Here is a 27,718-nt window from a genome sequence, read left to right on the forward strand (position 1 = left end):
ATGGGCAAAAAGCCCTCCTAACCATCTTTTAAAACAATGGGGTCTAGACAGCAAGGTTATTCTATGTTCTGTAACATCAGGCATGTATATTTATAAAATAATTTAAAAGTAACAGCTCCAAAAAGAACAGCCTTGTTTTATTTGCAGTTCGGTATTTTCAAACCTTCCAGTAGGCTTTATCAATAAATATTCTTAGTGATCAAAAAATTGTCTAATAATACAAGCTGATGTGACTGTGTATATTGCAGATTGATAATAACACATTCACGGAAAAAAAAGCTATAGAGATAAACTATCATTCTAGTACTGTTCAATGTACATTGGGTTTTTTTCTACTTAGAGAGATGTGACAGACTGCATGGAATTTTTTGGTCAAGTGCACTTCAAGAATTTCTGCTCCAAGAACACAAACTAGAGTAAGAGGCAGTTCTCAAGGGGAATCAATGAGCCATGTTCACAGTGATGTGAGTTTGACATTTAAGGGATAGATCCAGGTTTGGATCTATTTTGTTTGGCAGCTAAATTAAGCTTAATTGCCAGAAATTTCAATTGCGGTGACATAACTGTATAGCTTTTTATTTTCTCAAGGAGGCAAACTTAGTCATAATAATGAAAATGTACCAAGAATGTTTATTGCAAAATAGAGACATTCATTTGAACAATGGCAGCACAGTAACATCTTATTTTTTGTTGTGAGAAGTTAATCACTGTGAGAATATGACTAAAAAGTTACGCAGTAGAAGAATATCTGTTATGCTATTATGTTGAACCCAATAGTAGCCAAATGTAATGTAATTGAACTGAAAGTGTCAATAGGATAGATTTGGGATGGGGATGGGTTGTAGCAAATATTTCTCAGGTGATCTTATTCTTCTTTGATATGTGGATGCAGAAGAAAAACACTTTGTACAAGCTAGTAATAGCACCTTATATAAACTATTTCAAATATAATTTCCTCTACTTCATTCTGTTCAACATTAGGTGACACCAGTCCTGTTCTCAGTATAATTTAGATTCAATTGAGCTGTTTAGCAAGGGAATAGCACATGCCCAGTTTTCTATGAAACTTAACATTAAAAGATTTGAGCATAGCATTAACCAGAAAAATCTTCAGGAACTCCCTCAGTGCTGCTTTGACAACATGCTTTGAATATGTGAAAGAAGGTGGCAGGCAGCTGTGATGAACATAAAAGACTGTAGCATATTTGAGAATAAATTCTATAGCCATCTAGTGTTTCTGAGAGGTAAACAGTCCTTACATCACAGACAATTTGGTTCTACCATAGGAAAATGTAACACATAGACTTTCAAATCATTAATTTCCAGGCAGTATAAGTATTTAGCCCTTAATGAACAACAGAATAACATAGCATAGCATGGCATAGCATAGCATGGCATAGCATAGCATAGCATAGCATAGCATAGCATAGCATAGCATAGAATGAATAGAATAGTTCACTTGGAAGGGACCTACAACAACCATGTAGTCCAACCACAATATTTTAAATATTTTAAACTAATATTTAGTACATTACAGTTTTAGACCTACATATGGCTACATTGTTCCTCATTTCTCACATGAAAGCTACACTTGGAAGATTGAGAGATGGTGTAAAATTTTCACAAGTGTAAACTCCATATAGCATAAAAGGTCCTGTTTCTCTTACCTTTCACAGCCCTGTAGTCCACATACAATAAAGTTTTCAACTGGAAACAAGCTGAAAAATACTATTGCAACAAAGAGATTACTAGGAGCCATTACCTTTTCAATATGTGACATTTCCTACACTTTCTCTTATATTTTCATAAGAAAACCCACTAGGGAGACAAACTGCACATTTATGTATGTCTTAAGTACAGAGGGAGTGTATTTGGGCAACCCCATTTCAAGGAAAGCACAGATGAGCAGAACATCTTTTGAACTGGAAAGCTTTGAAAATAGGAAGGAATTTTCTATTTTGCTCTTCATCAGGCAGACTACAAACCATTCTATGTGAAGAGAGGGAAAAAGTGGTTCTTTTTCCCAATATATTTAGCTAAAAACTTTATTGTAAGAAAATATGACTAACAATGCTGATGCAGAGAAGAATAAATTGGGGCTTTATACTTATCTATTTCAATTAGAGAGAAATGTTAGACCTCTAATGTTACTTTTATAATGTATGTTTGTCTCAGTGGACTATCATTAACAAGCTAATAACTGTTGTAGCTGAAGAAATGCAGTTCTGAGATTGACAAAATACTGGTCCTGGTTATTTTTAAAATTCTGCAGAGAGAAACTGTGAAAAGCCACAGACATGCACTACCTTATGTTTATCCTGTACTGTACATCTACTGTCTATTTATAACAAGTTATAAATGAAAAGGGCATAAACATGGATATACAGCATTTTTAATGTACTGTGTCTAATTGTATATGTGTTAGGGCATGTGCTAAAAGGCTCTTCCCCACGCACACAGAGGATCGCGGAAGCAGAGGCAGCAGGGGAGTGCTGGCTCCCCCAGTGTCCCACTCTGAGACACGAGCCCTTGTTCCAGCCCCCCGGGGCTGTCCTGGAGCACATCAGCGCCGTGGGCTGGAAGAAACCTAGCACCGTGTGCCCCCAGGGGGTGGCTCTCTGGGTCACCTCACAGACTGGGGCGGGGGCGGGGTTCCTCCCCTGCGGGATGGAACTCTTTATGGGATGTGGGGGAAGAGCATGCTGAGATCGTGCAAGATTTCTGGGATGCCTAAAGAAGGAACAAAAAGCAAGGAAAGGGAGGGAGCCAGGTGATTTGGGAAGGAATAAACAGCAAAAGGAGTACAGAACAGGAGTCTCTGTGGCGCAACTGGTTAGCGCGTTCGGCTGTTAACCGAAAGGTTGGTGGTTCAAGCCCACCCAGGGACGTGTTAGCTCCATCACTATGCCCACGGTGGGCAGGTTGTGAGGAGGAGTCTCTTCCAACCCCAGCTGTGCTGTGAACGTTTTAACACAAATTCTCTGTTAGCCTCAGGCTCATTAAAACTAGTTTGCTGAAGTTTCAGCAATGGATTAGCAAACAAAACATCAGAAAAGGGAACCAGTTACCTGCAGTCTGTCCTGTCTCCTCATTTAACTCCCTCTCTAACTTTTTACTGGATGAAGGACTCTATTCTGTGTGCATGTGTGTTTTTTGGGTCTGAGTGATGAAACTGCAGTCAGACCATTGCCCATGTGCTCATGGTGCAACAACTGGAGAGACCAGAGTATGTGCATAGTGTGTGGGTACGTATGCTAGCGTGTATGTGATCACTAGCTCCTATCAAGCCAGACTAGCCCACAAGAATAATACGAGACCTGGCAGCCAGGTGTCAAAGCAGCAAGAAGTCTGGGATGGACATGAGTGTGCCTCTGTGAGTTGGCGGTCACAGGTCTGACTGGGGACACCACTAGGTCTGGGCATCAGTTAAGACCCTTTTGCATGTGTTTCTGTGCATGAGGCAACCAGAGCTGAAATGCTGCCGCACCCTGCTACCAGATTGACTGTCTAAGGCCAGCTACTGGAAGGATCTGTATTGCATATGCGTACATAGTTTTCCTACTAACAAACTTTCATGTGGGAAGGGAAACAGGATAAGGCCATTTGTGCTGTTTGTGTTTGCATGAGTGACAGTGGGTTTGTCGCTGTTGATCTGTGTGGGCAGCCATGTGTATACAATATATGTGCATTTTATGTGTGTGTGTATGTGTGGCTGTGTATGCCTATTGATATCACATTCTCTACTTCACTCCCAGCTGGACCTGGGGATATGGAGCTTCAACAGCCTCACCTCCATTGGGCTACTGGATTCACCAATACCTAGCAATTGCAAATGATATCCAGATAAAACATCCTAAATAATAATAACACATGCTGAATATACCAAGGAAAGAGTACAAAAGACTTTTTTACTACTTTCCCACAGAAGCATCTTCTCAAAATTCCTAACATTATGTATCTCCCATTGTTCCTAGCAGCCAATTTCATTGCTCTATAAAGCTTAGATTTATTGTCTGTTACTAAGACCAAATCCTTTTTGTTGTTGTTGGTTTTTTGTACCTGCAGTTGATTTCTAGTTGCCAGTACCATTTACTGGCAATAAATCTTTAGTTATAATAATATTCCTGCTCTAGGAATTCAGGTCAATAGTCTTTGTTAAGACATTGGCTAAGGTATCATCCACCTTGAAAAATGGCTGTGCAGTTAAAATGTTACATAGCACCTCTACCTCGTGTTAACAGCAATTTATTTCCTATGTTACTTATTTTAGGGTTTGGCTCTTACAGTTCCAGCTGGAGTAATCGAAGATGAGACAGCTTCTCTAGGTGCTTGGCTACTGCTGTACACTGGAAGCTCCCCGCTTTTCAGTTCTGCCAGAAGAAACGAACATGTAAGAACTTAATCTACTCCCAGCAAAATAGCCAGTTTGGCTTAAAATATCCTTTTAAGCTCCCATGCTTTGAAGGAATAGCAGAAGGCTATCATTATAACACCTGTTAAACAAGACTGTCTTCTTTTCAGCTATGTAGTTTATTCTCAAGCCTTGCCTAGTTAGTCACGTAGGGTAATGTAGAGGAATTGTAGAGGAATTATAGAGGAATGAAGACAGGTTAATTAACACAATATACAGCTGTGGGCTGGCTTCAGGGGTGGTGGGTTGGCTGACTTGGATAATGTGCAGCTGTGGCTGGTTCCTGCTAAGTAGTTAAATAGCTCTAAGGGTTATGGAAGAGGAGTATTGGAGGAAGAGAGACCTGGAAGAAGCAGAGTGACATGCGTGTGTGTGTGTGCATGTGCGCACCTCCCGCCACCCCACACACACCCCACCCCACAATAGGAATCAGTTTATTGTAATGTCACCTGTTGACCAGGCTGAAATAATCCCTGCACTTGCAGTCAAGGAGTGAATACATTGCCCATTCTTGAACTGGATGCCAATCCTTCCCAGAGAGCAACACTGCACAGCCAGCTAAAAACACACGCCTTACTGACTTTAAGCACAGTAGGAAAGTTACTTAGCTTTTCCCACCTACAAGTCATTGTTCTATACATCATATGCATTACATTTGGCAGCCTTTATTCTCAAATGAGAACTACAATATCAACGATTTTAAATGGTTATATTTAAATGCACATAATACAATTGTGAAATATGTTCCATATAGCTTTTTTTATTTTCTCCTAACAACCAATGTGCTATTAACAGATAATAACTATTTTTCTTCAGACTTGTCCAACAGGAAAATTCTTAATAGGAGTATCAAAGGAGAGTACATAGTGACTTTACATGAATTCTCATATGAATACCTGTCTTTAGTCAGTCCTCTCTACTCTGCTTCCAAAAGGTTCACCAACCTATCCCTACCCCTTCAGTGAGACTTTGAGCATGTTCTTGTTTGAGACCTTTCTCAGTAGTAACATCACTGGTTAAGAGAAAGAAACATTTCACCACAGCACTGAAGCCTAATTTCATTGATGCTTTTCCTTTTCAGTATGTACAAGGACAATCTCTGAAACAGCATAAGAGTGAGGGCGCTGTTGTTCAGGTTTTAAAGGATTTGAAATTATTTAACATGGACATTGGATTTTAAATCATAAAAGTTAGTGGGTTTTGCCTCATTTGCTTTTGTTATTCTGTTGTTGAACAGGGCAAAATAACAGTGAAGACAAATTAGTAAATGCAAACATCATCCCTTGTTTCTCTTTGCATATATACCAGGCTGACTATCAAAGCATTCAGTGATTCCTTTCTTAAACTAGTAAATTAAAGACTTGTTTTCCCGAAAATGTGTGGTACTCATCAGTTCCATTATAAATGTCATAAACAGCTAAACAGAAAAATGTGAATGTTTTAAAAAATCCATGCAAATGGGTGAATTCTAAATTTTATTATCATCACCTATGCTATTGGACTCAATGTAGAATCTTCAAATGAATTCTCATTGAATGTTTAATTTTATGAAGATGGTGTACTCAAAGCCAATCTCAAATTACTGCCTTTGACACATGTGAGCATGGAAGGTGTAGAGCAGAACAATGTTGTTACAGGCACAGTACAAACAAGCCTATGCAGAGCCTTATACTTTGATCTTTTTATCACATTTTATTTGGATTTATTTGGATACTCACATGAGTACTGTATACTGTCTTCTTTACTGCCATACAATTTGGAGTTAATTTATATCAGTTGCTGTCCTTTGTTTATCTTCTAACCAAAATATAAGCAGTTATATAATCAGAGTATATTATGTTTCAACTTCATCAAGCATCTTTTTATCAAAGTGTTAGCAGTTGAGTATGATAAATCAAGAAAGGGAGTACAGTTTAAACACTGAATTTTTTATTAGGTCATTAGACAAGTGTAATGCACATTTGACGGATGACTTTTTAATATGCAAAAGAGCAATCTCATTAATTCTGCCATTTTCTATGTCTACCTGATTGCCAGTGTAATACAGGTAATTATGAGAAGAAAAGTGAAGGTATCTATCCATAAAATACATAAGCTGTTTGAATTAAGCTAAACCTTATCTCTGTTCTGCACTACTTATGAAGCTACTCTGAATTTGAAGGGAGAGATCTTCAGATCCACTGAAGAAGGTAGCAATCACGGTAGAGAATTTTAAATTACATTTGGCTACTGCTGTTCCACAGCCCATAGAATTCATGTTAAAAGACAATGTATTAAGGAATCTCTCTGTTTAACCTACAACACAACTCAGACTGGGACTGAAGGCCCAGGTCTGTGTTGCACAGGGTGAGGCTGTGCAGGACAGTTGAGGCCAACTGGTAAACTCCCAGTCCTGAGAATACGTTTTTGTAGTACTGTAAGCAAAGGGCAGTCTTTGTTCCTAACAGCAAACTGAGTATTACTTACAGAATTTTTCTGTAATGTTTTCTATGGAAATTTATAGAATCATGCAATAATTTGGGGTGGGATGGATTATGGGAGGCTGTTAGCCCTACCTTGTGCTCAAAGCAGGGTCAGTCATGAAGTCAGACCAGGTTGCTCGGGGCTGGAGTCTGCACAGCCTCTCTGGGCAAGTTGTATTAGTGCTTGGCTGTGCTTATTACTTAGAAAAGTTCAGACCAGAGGTAAACACTCCTTTTTTAAACTTATTCCTATTGTTTCTGTCCCACCAGGAACCCCTACAAAGATCCTGATCTCATCTTGATGATCCCCATAACTGTTTACCAGCTTCTATGAGGTTTCCTCATAGTCATCCATTTTCTGGGCTGAACCAGCTTCTCCTCACAAGGCAAGGGCCCTGACCAACGTAGTGGCTTTCCACTATACTCTCCCTAAATTGCTGATTTCTTTCCATTTGGGACCAAAAATTAGATGACATATTCTAGATGCAGTCTAATGAGAGCTGACTAAAGAGAAGGAATAGGGTTCCCTGGATACACTGGCTGTGCTTCTGTTAATACAGCACAGGAGGCTCTTGACTGTTTTGGTTGCCAGGGCACATGGCTCGGTCATGACCAGCTTGCTGTCTGGTAAAACCCTCAAGGCCTTTTGAGTGCAGCTGCTTCCCAGGCCATCAGACCCTACCCTGTACTGCTGCCCGAAGAGGGTCCCCTGTGGAGAGTCGGCCAAGTCACAACAATCACACCAATATGGCTACATGCCGTGCTCACTTTATTAAACAAACAGGTCATATTTATAACTTAAACCGACCACTCACCCGACTTTACACACAGGTGATTGGATAAAAGTTTCTGGTCACGTGGGAGTCCATGTTGCTGATTGGTGGGCATGCTGCAGGCACCTGATCAGAGTGTGCCAATGACAGTGTGTTGATTTCACCGTTCCCAGGACTTGCTCTGCACCTGGCTTCTTCTTTGTGCATAGCTTGTCTTCTTTCTCACACTGCTTGTTTTAAGGACAATTTAAAGTTGCTCTGCAGTTTCAACCAACAGGCCTGGGTTGTCCAACTTGGACAATGGTAACATATGTCCTTGGTCCTTTAAAAATTCCTCTACAGATGCCAGGGGTTCTTTCTTGCCAGGTGCAGGACCTCCCATGGCTCCTGTTGATCTCTCTCATATCTCTTCTCCCAGATAACTAGCGACAGGACAAGAGGAAATGGCCTCAGCTTACACCAGGGAAAGTTCCGATTGGATATTAGGAAAAATTTCCTCATTGAAAGGGTTGTCAAGCATTGGAACAGGCTGCCCAGAGAGGTGGTGGAATCACCATACCTGGAGTTATTTAAAAAACACAGAGGTGCAGTGCTTAGGGACATGGTTTAGTGATGGACTTGGCGGCCCTGATGATCTGAAAAGTCTTTTCCAACCCAAATGATTCTATGATTCTATAATTCTGTGATGTATTTGTCCAGCCTGTCCAGATCCTCCTCTATGGCAGCCCTGTCCTCAAGTGTAGTGATAGGTCCACCCAGCAGTCTGGTGTCATCCGTAATCTTGATCAGGGTGCACTTGCACTTCTGCCTTCTGTAAAGATGTTAAATGGGATTGGTCCCAGGACAAGACCTTTCTGTGGCGCTTTGCCTGTTACCAGCATCTAAGTACAGTATGACAAATTAACTATTGCTGCCTGAGTCTAATAGTTTTTTGTTTTGTTTTTTTTTTCCTCCTGTCTGGTTTCCTGTGCATCCAAACCACAACATCCCTATCTGGATATAAGAATGCTGTTGGGACAGAGTGTCATTAGCCTTCCTAAAGTCTAAGGAAATGGCATCCAGTGCTCTCTAATGTAAAAATCCAGGCATACCATCAAAAGCAATCAATTTTGTCAGTAATTATTTGTTCTTGATAAATTCATGCTGGTTATTCCCATGTTCTCTTCCAAGTGCTGAGAAATTGCTTCCAAAAGCACTCATTCCGTGACTTTCTCAAGGACTGAGGTGAGGCGAGGCTGACAAGTCTGTAGTTCAGTAGTTTGTCTTTTCAAGCTTTTAGAAGATGGGCACAATATTTGCATTCCTGCATTCATTGGAGATTTCCTCTGATGTATATAACTTTTCAAAATGATAGTTGCCTTGCAAGGACTGGCCAGCTTTCAGCACCCTTAAATATAAGCTGGCCTTCCCAGGGCCTTACATGGCTGAAAATTGCTGAAGTGATCCTTGACTTGCCCCTCATCCACTGCTGGTAGGTCTTTTCCTTGAACCCTACCTTTTAGCAGAGGGGCCAGGGCCACCTTGTAGGCAGAAGGTCTTCCTTTGCGTCCCTTTGCCTCAGCAAAGAACACATCCAGTACTTCAGCCTTATCTGTCTCCAGTTTTAATCTAGTCTTCCAATACAGTCAAAGGATGCTTCTTTCAATGCTGCGAGCACTTTACCAAATTTTTATTTTTTTAAAAAGTTATTTTAAAGTGAAAATATTTTACTCTGTTTCCTGTATTAGCCTACTAACTTAAAAAGTAGGGGTATTATGCAGATGCTATTAAAATGTATAAACCATGGAAATCAGGAAGCTTTCCAAAGTGTTAGTGTTCATAAATTATACTTGAAGTAAAATGACACCGTGTTTTTGGAAAGTCTATATTTCATAAATCATTGTTCAGTAGAAAGATTTTCTCCTTGTGTGAAATTAGAGGATAATGGGTACAAATTATACAATTGACATTTTCTCTTCAGAGGGGAGAGGAAAGCAGAGGTGTTAGAAACCATATCCCTTTTAAAAGGAAATGCCTCTGCAAGAGTACAGAAACTAATGGACATATTTTGTGATGATTAGACCATGTTACACCACTGTAGAAATTTTCTACATTGAATTGAGAAATTCAAATTGAGAAATAATTCTCTATTATTGCTGTTGGCAAAAAAATGTAATTTAATAGGGCCATCTCTACGCTGACCTCTTTTCACTTTTCCAGTTCTATTAAATTTAAATTCATGTTTACTTGCACAGAAAGTATATGATTGAGGTGTGAAAAAATTTCCTTTCAGAAAATTTCTGTCTTGTTATTTTGTCAATATAATCAACTACAAATCTTTATCTACAGGTTTACTAAATGTGTAGAAGCCTAGAATTTCTCACATCTGTCTTATGAAAATTAAGACTAGAGAATGGTTTCTTGTGCCAGTTGCAGTTTATTAACTATTTGGTCATATGATGAAAAGTGATCTCTTTAACACATTCCAGTGAGCTATTGCTCATTGACTCAAGATAATGGTGTTCTAAAATAAAATTATCTCAGAACTGAAGTTGTGTAAAGTCAGACAGCTATCAGGGCTTAGCTGATGCATGATAATTCACTAAGCCACAGTAACTCAATAGCTTTGGTTTATTTGATGATAAAGTGTATGTAAACCTTTATTGTGTTTATGCAGATTACAAGTCAGTGGGTAATTTGTTATGCTTCTACCAAAATATTCTTCAGTATTGTTTCAGTATATTTTTTGTGATAGTAGGAAGCAAAGTTTTTTGTTGGTTTGGCTTTTTTGGGGGGTTTTTTTTGTTTGTTTTTTTTGTTGTTGTTTTTTTTTTTTTAAATATAGAACCAATCTAAGTCTTAGCACTTGGAGTGAATTACTAGGAAACAATACACATAAGAAAGAAGTTATTTTATGTTGGTGAAAATCACCCATGTTCAAATTTTGCCAGTAACTTCTGAACTTCTGTAGGTTAATTCTTCTGTTAGGATTATGGTGCCATACACTTTAGGATAGCCATGTTCCACCACCACTTTTTTCACTAGTAGTAAAGTGAGATTAATGTTTGCCGTACTGTCTTTCTCCATTATGTCTTTCCTTAGAAAAATGTTAATTGATCCAGTTAATGAAATATCAGTATATATGCATAGCTAACAGTGGTACATTGAATTTGGTGCTAACAGAGTTACATTTGATGCTTTATTAATATGTTTCAGGAGGAAAGAAATGAGGATCAAATATTTTGTTTTTAAAAACTTCAAAAAAATCCTTATGATTTCAATGTGCTGTCAAAGCACAAAATTATGTATTTTAATATAAATTCTTGAATAAAAGGCCATAGAAGGGTAGGACATTTTTTGTCTTAGTTTTTTATAACTTCAAGAACAATGCATCAAAGCTATAAACATAGTAACTCCATGCCCTTAATTCCTTGTTCCACTGTATAATCATTCTACAGGGGTGAAGACAGCTGCTTTAGTAATTTTTTTTTTTATTCCATTATCAACACCTCCCCACTCAGTTGTAGTAAATGTGTAGTTTGCTGCTGCAGACTATACTTAAAACACTTCTGAAAACAAACTCCATGCTGATAATTTTATTTCATTCTTTCAATATCCTTCCCCTTCATGTATTTGCTTAATCCATCTATTGTGTCATTTCTTAATGAAGAAGCCCCTCCTGCAACAGTTAGTGAGGACAGTTTAAATTCTGTTGTCCTTCTATAACATTAGCACAAACAAATGACAAGGTTCACAGTAGGTAGATCATGAAAGGTCTGCATCTTCCCCAGTTATCTGAAAGAACACTAGACTTAAGAGTGCACCTAAACCTCAAAGTTAATTTGGTTCCAGATGTTGAGTCAGAACACCTTTGAACAACTGCTTGGAAATGAGACTTAGAAAACAGTATATATAGAAAAGAATATGTGTAAGCAACCTTGTGAGAAGTTGCCATCAGTTTAAATAACTAACTAACGGGAAAAAAAATATTAGCTGATATATACTTAGGCAAAGGGATAAGGACAAAAAGGAGTAATAGAAGTACTTGGAATAAATAATTCAGTATATAGATAAAGTTTGAACAAGTACAGAATTTTTCATTTGATTCTTTTCAGCTGGTATAAAGTAGTCCAGAAGAAAGCAACACAAACAAGCAAAGTGAGAATAGAACAACTTCTAAAACAAAATAAAAGGTTACTTTTAAATAGAATTCTTCGAATTTATTGTCTTTCAACATTAGGTAATATTAGTCTTGTTTTATAAAACTGCAAACAGTGTTCTTAAGTTCAGCTACAGACTGTGTGTCTTACTGTACCTTTTTCTAAAAAAGTAACTATTACTAACACTCCTTCCAATCACCTCTAAAACACACCAATTCAGCAGTACAATGCTACTGCTACTAGAATCCAAATATCAGTCTGTGTGATGTTCTCCCTATTAGCCACAGGTCATTGAACAGAGAGCAAATAAAGGAAGAGTTTGATATATTATCTCTAATAGGGAATCAATGCCAGATGTGTGAGTATAATCAGGAAAAGTGGTAGTATATTACACTGAATGGTGCTTATATGCACATTGTGGGCTCAATCTTGAGAATTTTAGTTGTTCATAACAGCTACTATCTTTTATGGGAATTTAGTATCCCTAAAGATTACAAGCTCATGTGCTGCTTTTTTTTTCATGAAAAGGAAGAAGAACGCACAGGAATAGTACAAAAATCAGATTTTAGAATATTAGTAGTGAATAATGTTTACTATTTACAGCATACAGAAGTAGTAACTTACAGCTTAAATTATGTACAAGATCAATTTTAGTCTGGATCAAAGTGAGTTACGAAGAACATTAAAAATGAAATGTATAAGAAAAATGGTAGAACTGACAAGGAAACAGCTGTTAAGTTGGTGGTTAAGGAAAGTTTGTGAAGAACAATTGGACAGTGATAACAGGAGAGGAGAACAAAAGAAATTGTTATGATTTTACTGGGAATGGCTTTTCACGTATTTGGCTGGTCCAATTAATTAGATTCATAGTAGTATAATCAGCATATTCTAGAAATGAGTTTAATGATCCATTTCTTTCTGCACATTTGCACCAATCCCTAGTGTGGAAAAATCATTTAGTATACTGTGTACTATAATACTACATATTACACAATATTACACAATACATATTACACAATATACACATAAATCCTTGATATCTGCCCCCCAAAATATATGTATTTACAGACAAAAGAGAGGTGGCTTACAAAGCAAAATTATGCATCTCACAATACATATAGACTGAGCACAAATAATTATCAAAAGTATTTTAAAATGTTACTTCCATTACTTAAGAAATAAAAAGCAAAAAGAAGCCTGTTCCTTTTCAAGAGTAGATTATGGATAGTGTTAAACCAATCACACCAAGGTTTTTACCAAAAAAATCTTTGAAAAATAGATAGCTTCAAGATTAGGTTCCTTTTTATTATTCTTTAAAGCTAAATATTCTAATTGATTGTATCTTCCAAGTATGATTTCACTCACCTGTGACTTATTTTTATTTAGATAGTAATAAAATAAAAGTATTAAATATAGTGATAGTGCTTTTTGGACTTAAACAATTGTGAGCTCTGTAGTGTATTATCGTATCAATGCAGCACTACAGTTAGATTGCAAGTTATTGCATCTCTGACCGCAAATGCTCACATATTTGAGAAGCTATTATTCTATCACTTTGTTCCCCTCTTTGTGCCCCTTAATAAAAATAGTTATGAAGAGTGAATATTTTCCATCCAGCTGAGATTCAAGCATATTACAGGTTACTTTATTGAACATTCAAGAGTTTTAATAATTAATGATGGCAATCAGAAAATACTGATACAACTGTCCTGTAGAGATCAGGTCTCTGACTTGCTTGTGCAGACATGGCAAGACTGCTGTCTGTTGGACTTACTGGACAAAATGTGTTGTGGTAGCAGTTACTGATAAGGTAGTCTGGTATTCTACTTTTAACCATGTACACTCCTTGCTGTCAGTCCACAACACCCGCTTCGTTTACACTAAAACACCCAGTATTAAAGTTACCTACATGACTAGCCATACTAAGGTAAAGCAAATAAAATTGCAAGCTGGCAACATGAAAAACCAGAAAATTATTTGTCAAGTTTTACTAAGTAAAAGGTAATAGACTAGGTAGAAAATTATGTTTAATCTACTTAAAATGCCTTCATACTTCCCTCTCCACAACCAGCTTTTAACTTTACCTGCTTACATAAACTAATAGTTCAGGGCCCAATCCCAGAGGCAGCCAACATTTTGAGGCTAACTTTACCAAGATAGTGCCATTACCCAAAGTCTAGTAAGAATTTATTCTGGATTTAGGGAAGAAGATAATTGCCTTCAAGTGTCTCCAGTTTCCTCTAAACCATGGGTACCTACCTCACATAGCAGAGTTTGAGATATAAACTGTATTTTTATCCTGTACCAACAAGAAAATTATCTGAAAGATAACTAAGCATGGCATGAAAACTTTTCTGGACAAGAACAAAAATCTCCAAAGTCTCTTAATCTGCCTACATTGCAGCATCAGAAGGTGGAGCACAGATAATGCTATCACATTATAAGTCTTTCACAATTATAGTACGGTGAAGTTCCCAGGAAGCATTCTTGTAGGATGGCTGAGAGATTGTATCAGAGGTAAAATACATGGAAAGAGACCGCAGGACCTTAAATGAAAGGCTTAATATGCAAACCATCACATTTACCCTATATATAGAGAGATAGTTTTTTATCCCCTTTTCTAAAACTACAGTTCTAGCAGTTTGGACCGCCTCTTTAAAGATCCTGAGCTACTTACAGAAAGATGATCCACCTACCTATATACTAGTATGGGACTACATACCATACCGGTACATAGGAGATGCTGAATATGCCTTTTTCTTATACCTGTCTTTATACTTCTTATGCTTGTTTTTATACTTTATTATCTGTATTTAAGCTTTAAAATAGAAACCATAGAATGCTGAATAATTTTGATCTTTTATTGTTTAATTTGGTTTCTTAAACTTAGTGGTTGGTTTATAAACATCCAAATGCATTAACTTATTTAATGTTTTAAGACAAAATTTTCTTGTTTCATCTGGTAAAAGGTAGAATTGCCAATGAGTGTTGTGGATGGTACTCAGAAAATATGTTACACAGTCTTTGCTGTAGCTGCTATAAATGGTGTGAAATGGATTCTGTTTGCCCAAGAACAGAGGGAGTTAAAATTATCTGTTGCTGTGTTCTCCCATCTGGGAGGACTTTTTGCTAGCAAGGCTCCCTGTCCTTGGTTGTAGTAGGAAAAGGCAACCTAATGCAAGGCCCAGTACTTGACATAAGGTTAATATTGACAATAGCTCGCAGTTATTAGATCAAGCCTGGGTGAGAATGTCCACATCAAGAAAGCTGTTTCCCACCTCTAACATCTCCTTTTTTATCCCTTCCACCCCCCCACCCCCACCCCCCCCCGCAGAATTCAGTATTCTTGCACTGCATATGAAAGATTACAGTTGTAAAGATGTGGAATAACATTGTACTGAAACATTTTGCTTATTAAAAAATAAATATCCTCCTGTTTATTAATTAATGCAAGACATACAAACACGTTCATTCTTATCTGGATCTAGATACAGCATAAATACTGATTTGCTTTGGGTTTTTTTTGTGGATTTCTTTTGCTCATTTGTTGTTTTATTTTTTCCTGCTAGGCTTTCACTGAGATCAAGATAGTACACTTCTAGATGAGATATTGCTAATACTTCAACAACTCATGGAAATGTGGATCCTGTTTCACAAGTGGAGTTACACTGATAGTGGCCTGTGGAATTGTGATGCTTTATATTGGACTTCATGAAGAACTTAGATGAAGATTTGTCACAAAAATTATGATTGGTCACAAGAATGATGCAAAATTTATTTCTTTGTCACCTCTCCTTGCTCAAGGTTGTTCAAAATTAAACATTGCATTTTGTTTATAGTGAACATTTTGTAGAAAAGGCAAAATTACATAGAATAGAAGGAACATAACTGAACACAGTTTTGGTTCTTTTGTTTGTTTTCTCCTCTAGATTTATCTTTTCCTTTTTTTTTTTTTTTTTTTTTTTTCTCTCGACAGTTCCTTTTCCTAAATTAAAGGAAAATACAGTCTAAAGTTTTATTTCTAGAGCAGTGTTCCAGGAAGTTCATCAACTCATACAACTTCATATGAGAGCTTCTGGTATTTTATTCTTTGTCAAATAGGAGTGGATGAAAGATGCCATCTGTGTTTTTGAAGGTTTCCGCACTGCAAATTCATTAGACAACGTTAAAATGGACAGATGGGTAGATAATTTGGCCTTCTTATACAGTCATGACCACAATGCACACAATGGTATGGAATAAAGATGTTCACTTTCTACTTGTTCCCCATCCACACCAGGCAGTGTGGTCAAACAGAAAAGGACAAACTGTTTCCTTGGCTGCCTGATACGGATCTTGTTCTTGAATATCCTGTGGGTTCACAGTTCACCATTAAGATCCTTTTGTATCTGTTCTTACAGATACCTCCAAATACATAGATGCATAACAGGAAGATCAAAATGGGTAACTGAAGTGACACCGATTTTATAAAAATGCTAAAATACAAATAACATATGGCATTTATGCAGATAATTAGTTTTGTAAATCTCAAAAAAAAACCAAAACAAAAAACACCAAACAAACCTTAAAAAGGTATTTTACTGTATTGCTCCCACCAGTGCTGGTTACTAATACCCTAATTAATTTAGAAACTATATAAAAAATATCTATATTTTTGCTACTAGATTTTATTACCAAAAAATGAAGCATTTTCCCACAGTTGTAACACGAATGAGGAACACTGCTGGAAGAAGAAAGAAACTATATATGCAAGATTATATTCCATCCATATAGACAGTGTATAGATGGACTGACACTTTCTGTTGTGCGTAATGTGCATGAAGTGATACAGTATTCAATGCCACAGAACTCTTCTTTCACTTCTTTTACTAGCTTCTATATATGGTAAAAATTGGCAATACAACATTTCTTGAGAAAAATCAATGTCTTACTGGGGTCCCACTGTACACATGAAGAAAGTTTCAGATGAGAAGGAAAAACCTTATAATCTAAAACTTTGCATGTAAAAATTTTCAAATAGGCACAGGTGTGCCTTTTCTGTCAGAAACATGTAAAAGATTATTGTGTTGTGTCAGTGAACTGCACTAAAAAGTATTTGAATTTCTTAATATCTTGAGTCTGTTAGAAGGCACAAGGATAGATGCATTTTGCTTTTATGTTTCACATGTTGGATAGGCAAGAGAGTATTTTTTGCATAGTTTTTTTTTTAAGGAACCTCTGAATCATCTAGACAGGACCAGTGATCAATGATCTATTGCTTACTGCCAATGTAACTGGTGTAGTCAACTATGTAGAAAGCCTTTGTGGGGAGGAGGAACGGGGAGGGTGTGTGGAAATCTTTGGTAAGTTTGTATGTTTATTTGTCTTCATTAAGCTGTGTGGCTATTTCTCTCATCAAGCTACTCTGGGCGGTTTGTTCATGCTCCCACATCAGTTGTGTAGCAGACACAGTTGAATACTTGACCACACCACTGTGTGATCCTTTCTGTTGTATTCTCCATAAGAATGGAAGTGGAAGTAACAATTCTTGACCAGTCAAAAAGGGCAAGCAAATAACACAGACCTAGATAGACTGTATGCAGTTAATGATTACGGAAAGAAAGGACATCACGTCTGCAACTTGATTTTCTAAAAGACTTTTCTTTGTCCTCTGAAGACATACTGTGCAAACCGGTGATCAATCCAAAGGAAATCTGGTCACTTCAATAGAATTCAAGCAAACTGAGACTTCTTTGCTAAGGAAATGAGGCAATAGCTATTATCAGTGTGACAAGAAAAACACTTTTTAATTGGCAATAGCATAACTAAGGAAGTCAACAGACTGATCATTAAATTAAGGGGAAAAAAGCATTCTTTCATTCTGTTTAAGAGTAACTGTCATTTGGGGGCCATCTGAAAAGAGTGATACAGAAGGCATACCTAGGATGTTGTACAACGTTCATAAACGCAAAGTAAAGTTCTGGAGGCTCCTTCACAGGATACTTTGGATGCAGAAGACGACACTGTTTCAGAGAAAACTAGAAAAAAAATTGTAAAGGTGGTATTTTTTGAGAATTGTTAAACTCATAGAAATATTTTTTGATTTTAGAAATTCCTAAGCAACTTAGGAAGTATATGGGGAAAATACATATACTTGTGCTGTTCTTATACTCTTCCACTGGCATCTACCTTTTGCTACTTCTAGAGACAGGAAACAAACCTAGATGGATATTTGATCTAACTCTATAATGTTGCTCTGATATTCTTACTTATTTCTGCTTCATACTAGTCTTTTTTTGTTTTGTTTTCACTTTCTGGTTACTGACAGTACTACAGTAGTTCAGTGCTGTAATCACAGTTATCCTTGGTGATAATAATCTTTTTGGTTTAATCTTTTCCTTGAAGTGTAATGCATTTAAGGAGATAGCTTTCCCATGACATGTAGTTACATATGAATTAGTTTTTAAAGATAAAAAAGAATTGGTGTTTGATAGTAATGAATTTGTATTGATGATCAGATTTGGGATTGCAGTTTTCAGTTAAAATATTTTTTTAAAAGCACACAGAGCAGAAAAGTTGATGTTTAAACTTCTCTTAAAATTCACCCTATTAAAGAATTTATTGGCACTTAAGTAGTTCTAGTGCTGATTCACACAATAACTAAACTGGAAACCCTGCAGAAATGTTTTGGTTTGGGTTTTTTTTACTGATTTTACCATGAGTGATTCCAAAGATGGTAGCCTGTGTACAACAATTAGCTAATTAATAAACCAATATATTGAACAAATTATTTAGAACAAAACAGACAAGAAAGAAGTTTTTAACAGAAGGGCATAGTAGCCCAGACAAATGATCAACGTAATGATATGAGACCTACAGGCAGTGCAGAAGATGACAGTGCAACTGTCTGAAGAGTCTGCCAATGAACCAGATGCTACTGCAGGGAAAATATCTTTCTCAGCTGGCATCTGGGTAACGTTTGTCATCTGAAAGAGAAAATGACTTATTATTATAATGTGGTGAGGTAAATAGCACTATTCCATCAATGTACAGTCATCTTTATTAAGTGTCTTTGCAAAGCCATTCTGCATGTGGATTTTACATTTCATATCTCACTTATGGCAGAAGTACCTCATCTAAGTAATCAGGAGAAAATTATTTGATCCTCTGATAGAAAAATGGTAGCAGAAATAAAAAAAACTTTTTCTATTTTATCCATAGAAAGAAATGCACTTTCCCTTTACTCTTTGTATTTCAATGCATGCTTTTTCAGATAAATAAGAATAATTAATATTTCTTGAGATTGGACAAAGATGAAGTTGAATTGGCATCAATGACATTGAGATAGAGCACTTTTTTCCCAGTTGAAAAATTTTGGAAGGATACTTCTATTTATATATATATTTATATGTAGATAGATCATATATATCTATACAGAGAGAGAGATAATAACACAGACAGAGCATCTCCCAACCATTCTTACACTGTGTGTGAAACAATCAAACTTTGCCTTTCAACTTTTCTCCTACTGAAAGAACCTCAAAACAGAACTACCAATGATCCAGGTGGTGCTCTACTTCTGACTATATGACAGGTCTGACATTCTTCAGACTTTACCAGAGTCTTCATGGATTGGCAAGGGATTAAGAATGTAAAAAGACCAAAAATGTGGCTTAGTGATATAACAAATTGCTATAAGAATTATTTCTTTTTAATCTCAGTACAGATAAATTTAAGTTGACATTCTGTACGCTTTCACTGTAAAGAGATCCAGTGATTAATTACAAGTGAAAAAGTCGATAGACAGAGAAAAATGGCTGATTTTCCTGCTGGAGTAAGTGTGACAAGTGAATGCACAGTACACAGTCAATGTAAAAAAAATGCCACTGTTCTTAAACAGCTGAGAAACTTTAAGAAATTGATTGCATAGTGCAGAACTGACCATGAGTTTCTTGGGAGGGGGGCCTGATTGTTTGAAAGAATGTCTCACATCCTCAGTTAGGGTGTATCGCCTCTGTGTGTATGTTTGAATGTTTGTTTTAGTGTAATGATACCTTTCGTATTTCCCCAACACTGAGTTTCTGTGGAGTACTCTGTTTAATAACAGAGAATCTGGAATGGAAATAAGTAATTTAATCAACGGGCATTGTCAATACCTTGGCCTAATGGTGCTTCTCCTAGCCAGCCAATTTATGTTAAATATAGAAACAGAGAAGAGAGCTGGAGACATGGCAGTCTGAGCAGCAATGGGACTACTTATTATTTAAACAATCTTCCAGTGGTTTTAGGGATTTTCTGCACTTTCAAAAATGACTGCAAGAAAGAACCAAACCCACAAGCATAGAAGGCCAATGTCCTGGTTTTGGCTGGGGTAGTTTTATTCCTAGTAGCTTGTACAATGCTGTGTTTTGGATTTAGCATGAGAATTATGTTGATAGCACACTGATGTTTCAGTTGTTGCTAAGTAGTGTTTATACAGAGTCAAGGAATTTTCAGCTTCTCATGCCCTGCCAGAAAGAAGGCTGGAGGGGAAGAACAAGTTGTGAGGGGACACAGCTGGAACAGCTGACTCCAGCTGACCAAAGGGACATTCCATACCATATGATGTCATGCTCAGCATATGAACTTGGGAGAGATGGCTGGGGGTGATCACTGCTAGCATTTACTCCGTTGACAAGAAACCATCCATGGAACAGATGCTACTTCTAAGGCTCTGTGGCTGCAAGTAATGTCCTGATACAGTGCTTTCTTATGGGGAATCCCTAATTCCTTTGTAAACATAGGATTTCATGTTGAAATTTCATCCAAAAAAATATAGCAGCCAATCAATTTTTCAAGGAAAGTAATATTTATTGTTTTAGGAATTTTGCTGTTTGGCTTGTATTTGTGTATCCTCCCACAACTAAATAGCAACAGCTGGGGGGAGTGGGGTGGTGGTGGAAATGTGTGTGTGCGTGTATATATATATATATATATAAAATCAATAATTCTGATTTGGAGAATGAATGTTTATATTCATCAGGAATAAAACATGTTCAAGGCTATCTATTCCATATATTATTTCAATTTCTAAATGAATAAATAAATTCTTTCAGTATTCTACTATCTTTAGCAATTCTTGCAAAACAGCCATTTCTCATAAGCAAGAATTCTGCACATTGGTCATCTTGTTCTCACCTGTACTGTAATACAAAAATAACAAATTATATTTTTTTAAATAGTCATAAATATTGGCAATGCCTGTGTTATAACATTTTCCTATAAATTAAATACCTATATAGCATAAATATTACTGCAGGTACCAGAAGATTTCAAGGATAAAACAGATCAATCTCAGTTTAAACACCTGTCATAATCTCATAAAGTGAAAATAATTTAATTGAATTTGTATTTTTCCAGTGTGACGAGGGCAGTGCTGCACTTAGAGGACTGGTTTGTGAAAATAGTGACTTGGAAAGGAATTTGTCAGCTATATTCAGTGCCTAATGAAGTATGGGTTCATTGACAATTTCCCAACTGACAAGGTTTCTGCATTTAAAAAAAGCAATCCACATCTGAGCGTGGGTCAGTCTCATTACAGCATCCTATTGCTCTAGTGTGTTAGCAAAAAACACCCCAGAGATATCCAGAGTAGACTGCTTGGTGTAATGGGAGGCTAGAAACCATTCAACCTGTAAATAATTTAAGAATAATAATCAATCATCCATGTAGTATTTCCAGAAATATAATTCAGTGTCTTCCCACTAGTTTGCATCAGTAATCCACTGATTTACCACTAGAATCTGCTTTAAGAGTTCTCTTTATAATTTTTTTTTAAATTCAGATTAATGTTTACATTATTCTAAATGAAATATAAATCACATTCATTAAAATTAATAATGATAAATGTCCTTGTTTGCATGAAATGGAAATGCATAATCAAAGAAAATTAAAGTCATACAAATTAATTAGTTCACAAAATTGGGAGAAGGTAGAGATGCCAAACAGATGCAAGTAAATAAATGGTTGAATGAATAGTACATTATCAATTTGTATGGAGGCTGTTCTGCAATAGGCACAATGTCTCTTTTAGTTCCACAGGGAATAATTGAAAAGTTTAACTAAGTAAAAAATCAATGTGTTGTTTTTTAAGGGAAAAAAAATCTGAAAATGAACGCCACAGAGTATTTAATACAGCAAAATCAAATTCAGCCTTATCTCTTCCCTTTATTTCATTAAACAATTGAGAAAATAAATTAATATTATAAAATTATTAATCAAAAGTAACCTGTTCTCTTTTACTAGAAGGTGGTGAAATTTCCAGAACTTTTAGAGTATTTCTAGAAATTCAAGAACTTGGGGGGCTTATTCCTGAAATACTTACCATACATGATTACTTCACAAAAAAGTTGTTGTTATTTGAAATGCATGCTGTGTGTGTCTCTACGTATTTTTTCTGTTCTCTGATTAGCTGACTTTGTAACTAATGAACTCTGCAGGAAATCTAATTACCATAATCAAAATATATAATTCCAAATTTGCTTTCTGCAAATACAGGGCACAAAAGCTTAAAATTCCCATAAACACTCATTCTAACAATGACTCCTATACCTAACAAGACGTAATTGGTCACCAACAACAATATTTTTTCAAGTACATAACCACATTATCATTTTGCTTTATGTATCTTTCTTCTACTTATTCTGAATCCTCAAAAAATTTTCTCCAGTCCAACATTGTATGTTATTTGCAGTGTTCATCACCTCATACTGCATAAGAAATACTCTTTGCTGCTGACATAATGCAAAAATAAGTAATTCTAAATCTATATCCAATTGCTAGGATTACTTGAGGTAGAGAAATATATATGTAAGCGTATTACCATATTTATTTATGTATTTGTTATCATGTGATTGAGGTGCAAATGAGAATGGAGCTCCACTGTTCTAGGCACTGTCGGAATACATGAAGTCGGAATGAAGCAGTGGTGTGGATGGAGATGTGTGGTCAGCTTTCTGTCTCATGAGCAAGAGGAAATGCTGTGACAGGCAATAACAGCAAGTAGAAGCAGGATTGCTGAATGCTCTCTCAAGCCAAGAACATAATGCAACAGCAAAGAAAAATCTTTATCAGGCCAGTGACTACAGTCACTGGTAGAAATTTCCATATGTGAGTTTCTGTGCTATTAGCTACACTACGTTATGATTTTTTCACCTACCTAGCTGTACTTTATGACATTCCCTATGATATGAGAAAGCTCAAAGCACATTTACAAGTACTATGTTGATGGGATGGAGAACAGAAAGGTTATTTTGAGATTCTGTTTTCAGGAACTTTTTGGTCTTTGATTCTTTCATCAGCTTTAAGGCAAGAAGATATATTTTCAAGCTCAGCCACTGGAAACAAAGACCTACAGGACTATGTGCTTAGAGAACAAAAGCAGCTTGGATAATCCATTCATTCAGTGTACTAGTATTTTGCAACAGGTGTGTCAGGCCATTTTTCATGACTAGTTTATATCCATGGATGTTTTTAAAGCCACAGTTCAGGTCTGTAACTCCAAGTAAAACCTAGCTGATTATCTGTAAAGAAAACAGCCCAATTAAAACTATGGAACTCTTTTTTTTAAAAGATTGCCTCCCAAATAACTATTCTGAATAAAAGTTCATCGTAATATAAACCAATGCAATCTTAGAGTTATAGGGCCCATGGAAATGTAAAAAAACCAAAATCAGTGTCATGGTTTATCCTAAGTAGGCAATTAAGCAACATGCATCCACTCCATCGCTCACCTCAGTGGGATGCAGAATAGAATCAGAAGGGTAAAAGTGCAATCAGAAAGTCTTCTGTAGCCTATTTCTTCCAAGCTAATATTTGTTAGACTGAAATTTATTAATGAATTTTACTTAAGCTTGAATGTTTTTATTCATTACAACTTTATGGATTTTCAAAGCAGAGATGATGAGTTACATTGTTTATTTATACAATTAATTTAAAATATTTAAATAACATGTTTATCACTTAGATATAAATCACAAGGAAAATAGCTGCATTATAACTAGAAAATTCTTGATATTATTCTTTTGCTATTTGATTCTTAATTCACGGCGTCTGCTGTTTGCAAAAGTAGGGAAAATCACTTAAGCAAGAGAACATCGAACTGTGATCAATAGTAGCCCAATACAGTCAATACAGTCTGATTAAGTAGCTGTCTAAGCTCAGAGCATTTGCTACACCATGGGGAAAAAAAACGGGAAAAAAAAAAAAAAAAAAAAAAAGAGCAAGGGAGATGTTTATAGCCCTGGCAAGCAAGTAGAATAGCCCCCGAGCATGAATAAACATTACAATAATGTAATCATTTATATGAGAAAAAATGTCCTAGAAAATATATTGTATTTACTTAATCCTGTCACACCAGCTTGCAAATGTAAAGAAAGTGACTTAGTGTTAAGTGACTTGTGTTATTTAATGCTGTACTGTAGTAGACAGGCTGATATTTAAAACAGACATTATTAACCTTGCTCCTTCATTCCAGACCATGCAAGATAATTAGTCTTTCTGCTTCATTAGGTGCCTAAATCCACTACTCCAGCATCTGTGGTATTTTTCAAAATATATGATAGTTATCACTAATACAATAGATACCTGCCTGTTGGGTGAATGTGAGCCAAGCTATTTAAGGTAACAAGATCATAGAATTCAGCTGAGACCTCTCCAGAGAGAGAAAATTTCAAGATAAGTGCTCCCCAGGTGCTAGCCTTAGAAGAGACCCTTTCATCTGAAGCTATCTAGTGCATGCTTTGGCTGTTTGAGGAGAGATTAAAAATATGCAGGTCTGTGTGAGCTGAAGCTGAACACAGATGTCCAGGGTGAGTATCAGGCTTCTGTCTGTTCTGAGGTATCTCTGTATATGCCTCTGGCAGATGTGTTCTGCTCTATAATCAAAGAACTAGGGGAATTTAGGGATGAAAGAATTTTTTTTTTTTTTTTTTTTAATGCCCAGAAAAAAAAGGTTTTGAATCTTGGTCTTTCATATGCCTTTGGGAGGATACTATCTCAAGGCAGTGGGCATTCAGGAGTAAATTGTTGGCTCTGTTCTTTCAAACATATGATAGATAGGAATCCAAAAGCTGTATAATGACAGCTTTTGAGTAGAGGACAATTGTCATCCTTGGCCTTGTCAGCAGCAATTCCCCAGGCACAGTTTGACCAGGATCCATTATCAAAAAGCTGTCTTGTTACACTCAATATTTTTTTTAATGGAAAAAAAAGGAAACACCTTATATGTAAACCTAGAAAATTGTTAGTACTGTAATTAAAATCTTAGCAGCTTAATCCAAAAATCGTTATTAGTTTAGGTCTAGATATCAGAAAAATAAAATAAAATCAAGAAATCAATACTTATGTGTATATATATAGTCTCAATAATAATAATGCCGCTAAAATTGATTGGCATATACTTCCTTTTTTTCTGTTCCTTTACCTAATATTATGGCCACCCTTTCATGGCTCCTCTGAGTCCTAATACTGGTGGTCATCATTATTATGCTATGTCACCAGTATCATGAGTCCTTCCAGGAGCAATATGATGTTGATGGTTTCCTTTTCCTCATTCTAGGATCCACTTGACATCATTTTTATGTTTGCTAACACATTTTTACACCTTACTTTTACATTTTCCTTGGTCTGCAGCTCCCAATTACATCCAAATATGCTGTCTATTATAAAATTATTGAATGGTTTCAGTTGGAAGGGGTCTTTAAAGATCACCTAATCCAACTGCTCTGCCATTGGCAGGGACATCTTTTACTAGATCAGGTTGCTCAAAGCCCTGTCCAAACTGAATTTGAACACTTCAGATGGGGCAACCACAACTTCTTGGGGCAACCTGATCCAGTGTCTCACCACCTTCACTATAAATTTCTTCCTTAATCCAAACTAAACCTACCTTCTTTTAATTTTAAACTGTTATGCCTTGTCTTGTTATTACAGGCCTTGGTAAAAAGGCACTCTCCATCTTTCTTATAAGCCCCTTTTATATACTGAAAGGCTGCAATAAGGTGTCCCTACAGCCTTCCCTTTTGCAGGCTGAACACCTCCAGCTCTCTCAGCCTTTCTTCATAGGAGAGGTGTTCCAGCACTCTGATAATTTTTGTGGCCCTCCTCTGGACATACTCCAACATGCTTTTTGTGTGTTGGGGACCCCAGAACTGGATGCAGTACTCCAGGTGGGCTCTCACAAGAGCGGAGTACAGCAGGAAAATTATCTCCCTTGACCTGCTGGCCCATGCTTCTTTTGATGCAGCCCAGGATACAATTGGCTTTCTGGGCTGCAAGTATACATTGCTGGCTCATGTCCAATTTTTCGATCACCAATACCCCCAAGACCTTTTTTGAAAGTCTCTCAATCCATTAATCATCCAGTGTGTATTAATACTGGGGATTGTCCTGTCCCGGGTGCAAGACCTTGCACTTGGCCTTGTTGAACTTCATGAGGTTTACATGGGCCCACTCCTCAAGCTTGTCAAGGTCCCTCATTCCCTCTAGTGTACCAACTGCACTATTGAACTTGGTGTCACCTGCAAATTTGCTGAATGTGCACTCAATCCCACTGTCTATTGCACTGGCGATGATGTAATTAAATAGTATTCGTTTCAATATGGACCCTTGAGGGATACCACTTGTTATTGGTCTCCTTGTAGATGCGGAGCCACCAATGGTGGCTTTTATGTATGTTGGATACTACCTCATTACTCTCTTTGCTCCCCCTAAAATGAGTTTGCCTCAGCTCCATGTGATTTGTTGAACTGACCATGGATGAGTTTTTTTATAGACATGAGGTCTCCAGCACCAAGCCTGTGTCCCATCTGTTATCATCCTGTGCCTGTACTGCTCTATATAATATCCTGCATCCCTGCCTCTCAAAGCCTTTACTGTCATATCAGGCCTGTATTTCTCTACATCCTCTCTCTTCCATCATTCTTTAAGATTAATAATTATTTTTTTTCCTACACAGAAAAATATTTGTTAATACTATCTATATAAAGCTATGGCTGTACCACAGAAAGACAATTAAAGTAAAACAAATTAGCCATAACCACTTGGAAGAATAAATGCTACTATAGATAAACCTATTCTAAACAAAGACGCAAGCAGGTCAAGGAAAGTTCAGAGCAAGCCTGACATACTTCATTTCTGAGACTAGGCAAACTCACTACAAGGCCTGTGGCCTTTTACTAGCAATGGCAATACAGCATTACTGGGCTACAGGACTACGGTTTCTCCTTCCTTAACTTACATCAGAGGAAAAGAGAATTTAGTAATACAGACATGAGACATTTGTTCAAATTAGTCTCAGAGCTGTAAAAAGTTTGTCACATACTCGGTAGAATGCCTAGGCTGTGTGAATCTCAGTCTGATACTGAAATTCCACTAATAAAATGTTATTTAGGTTTAGATTTTATAATCTTACATGTATTTAAGGATATACACTTAGGCTCTGTGTTCTTAAACATATTTCTGTACTTTTACATCTGACACCGTATGATATCTTATTTTAATATTAATACTGTTCCAGGGCAGCAGATATTAGAGTCAAAGTCAAACCACTGAATGCTCCAAAGGAGAAGTCTAAGGGATAAATGAATGAATCTCTGAATTTGGGCTTCATCCTATTGATAAACTCAGACAATTGTGTAATGATGGGCTGGAGGGAAACTCCTTTCCCACTTACGGTCCTCAGCCTTGAATGCTTTTGAAGGATTAAGTCCCTAAGCTGAATTAATACTATTTTCTCCTGTTCACAAACTTCTGCACTTGCACTGCATTTGTCACTATTCCTCCTTCTCCTATGGGTCGCCTGAAAAAGCTAACTCATCATGGGATTGATAGTTAGGCATTTATTTCATTACTTCAGTGATCCTGCTTTTAAGAACAAAGACTATGTGACCTTCCTGTTTGTTAGCTTCCTTTAAA

At 36.7% G+C, this 27,718-nt stretch overlaps 1 non-coding gene across 1 annotated transcript; it reads left to right on the forward strand.

The window, feature by feature from the left end:
* Nucleotides 1-2,814: 2,814 nt before the first annotated feature.
* On the forward strand, nucleotides 2,815-2,888 carry TRNAN-GUU (transfer RNA asparagine (anticodon GUU)). The gene has a single exon. It is a non-coding gene; the product is annotated as a tRNA-Asn (tRNA).
* Nucleotides 2,889-27,718: the final 24,830 nt, after the last annotated feature.

The sequence above is a fragment of the Falco cherrug genome, chromosome 3 (genome assembly GCF_023634085.1).
Source record: "Falco cherrug isolate bFalChe1 chromosome 3, bFalChe1.pri, whole genome shotgun sequence".
Lineage (NCBI taxonomy): Eukaryota > Metazoa > Chordata > Aves > Falconiformes > Falconidae > Falco > Falco cherrug.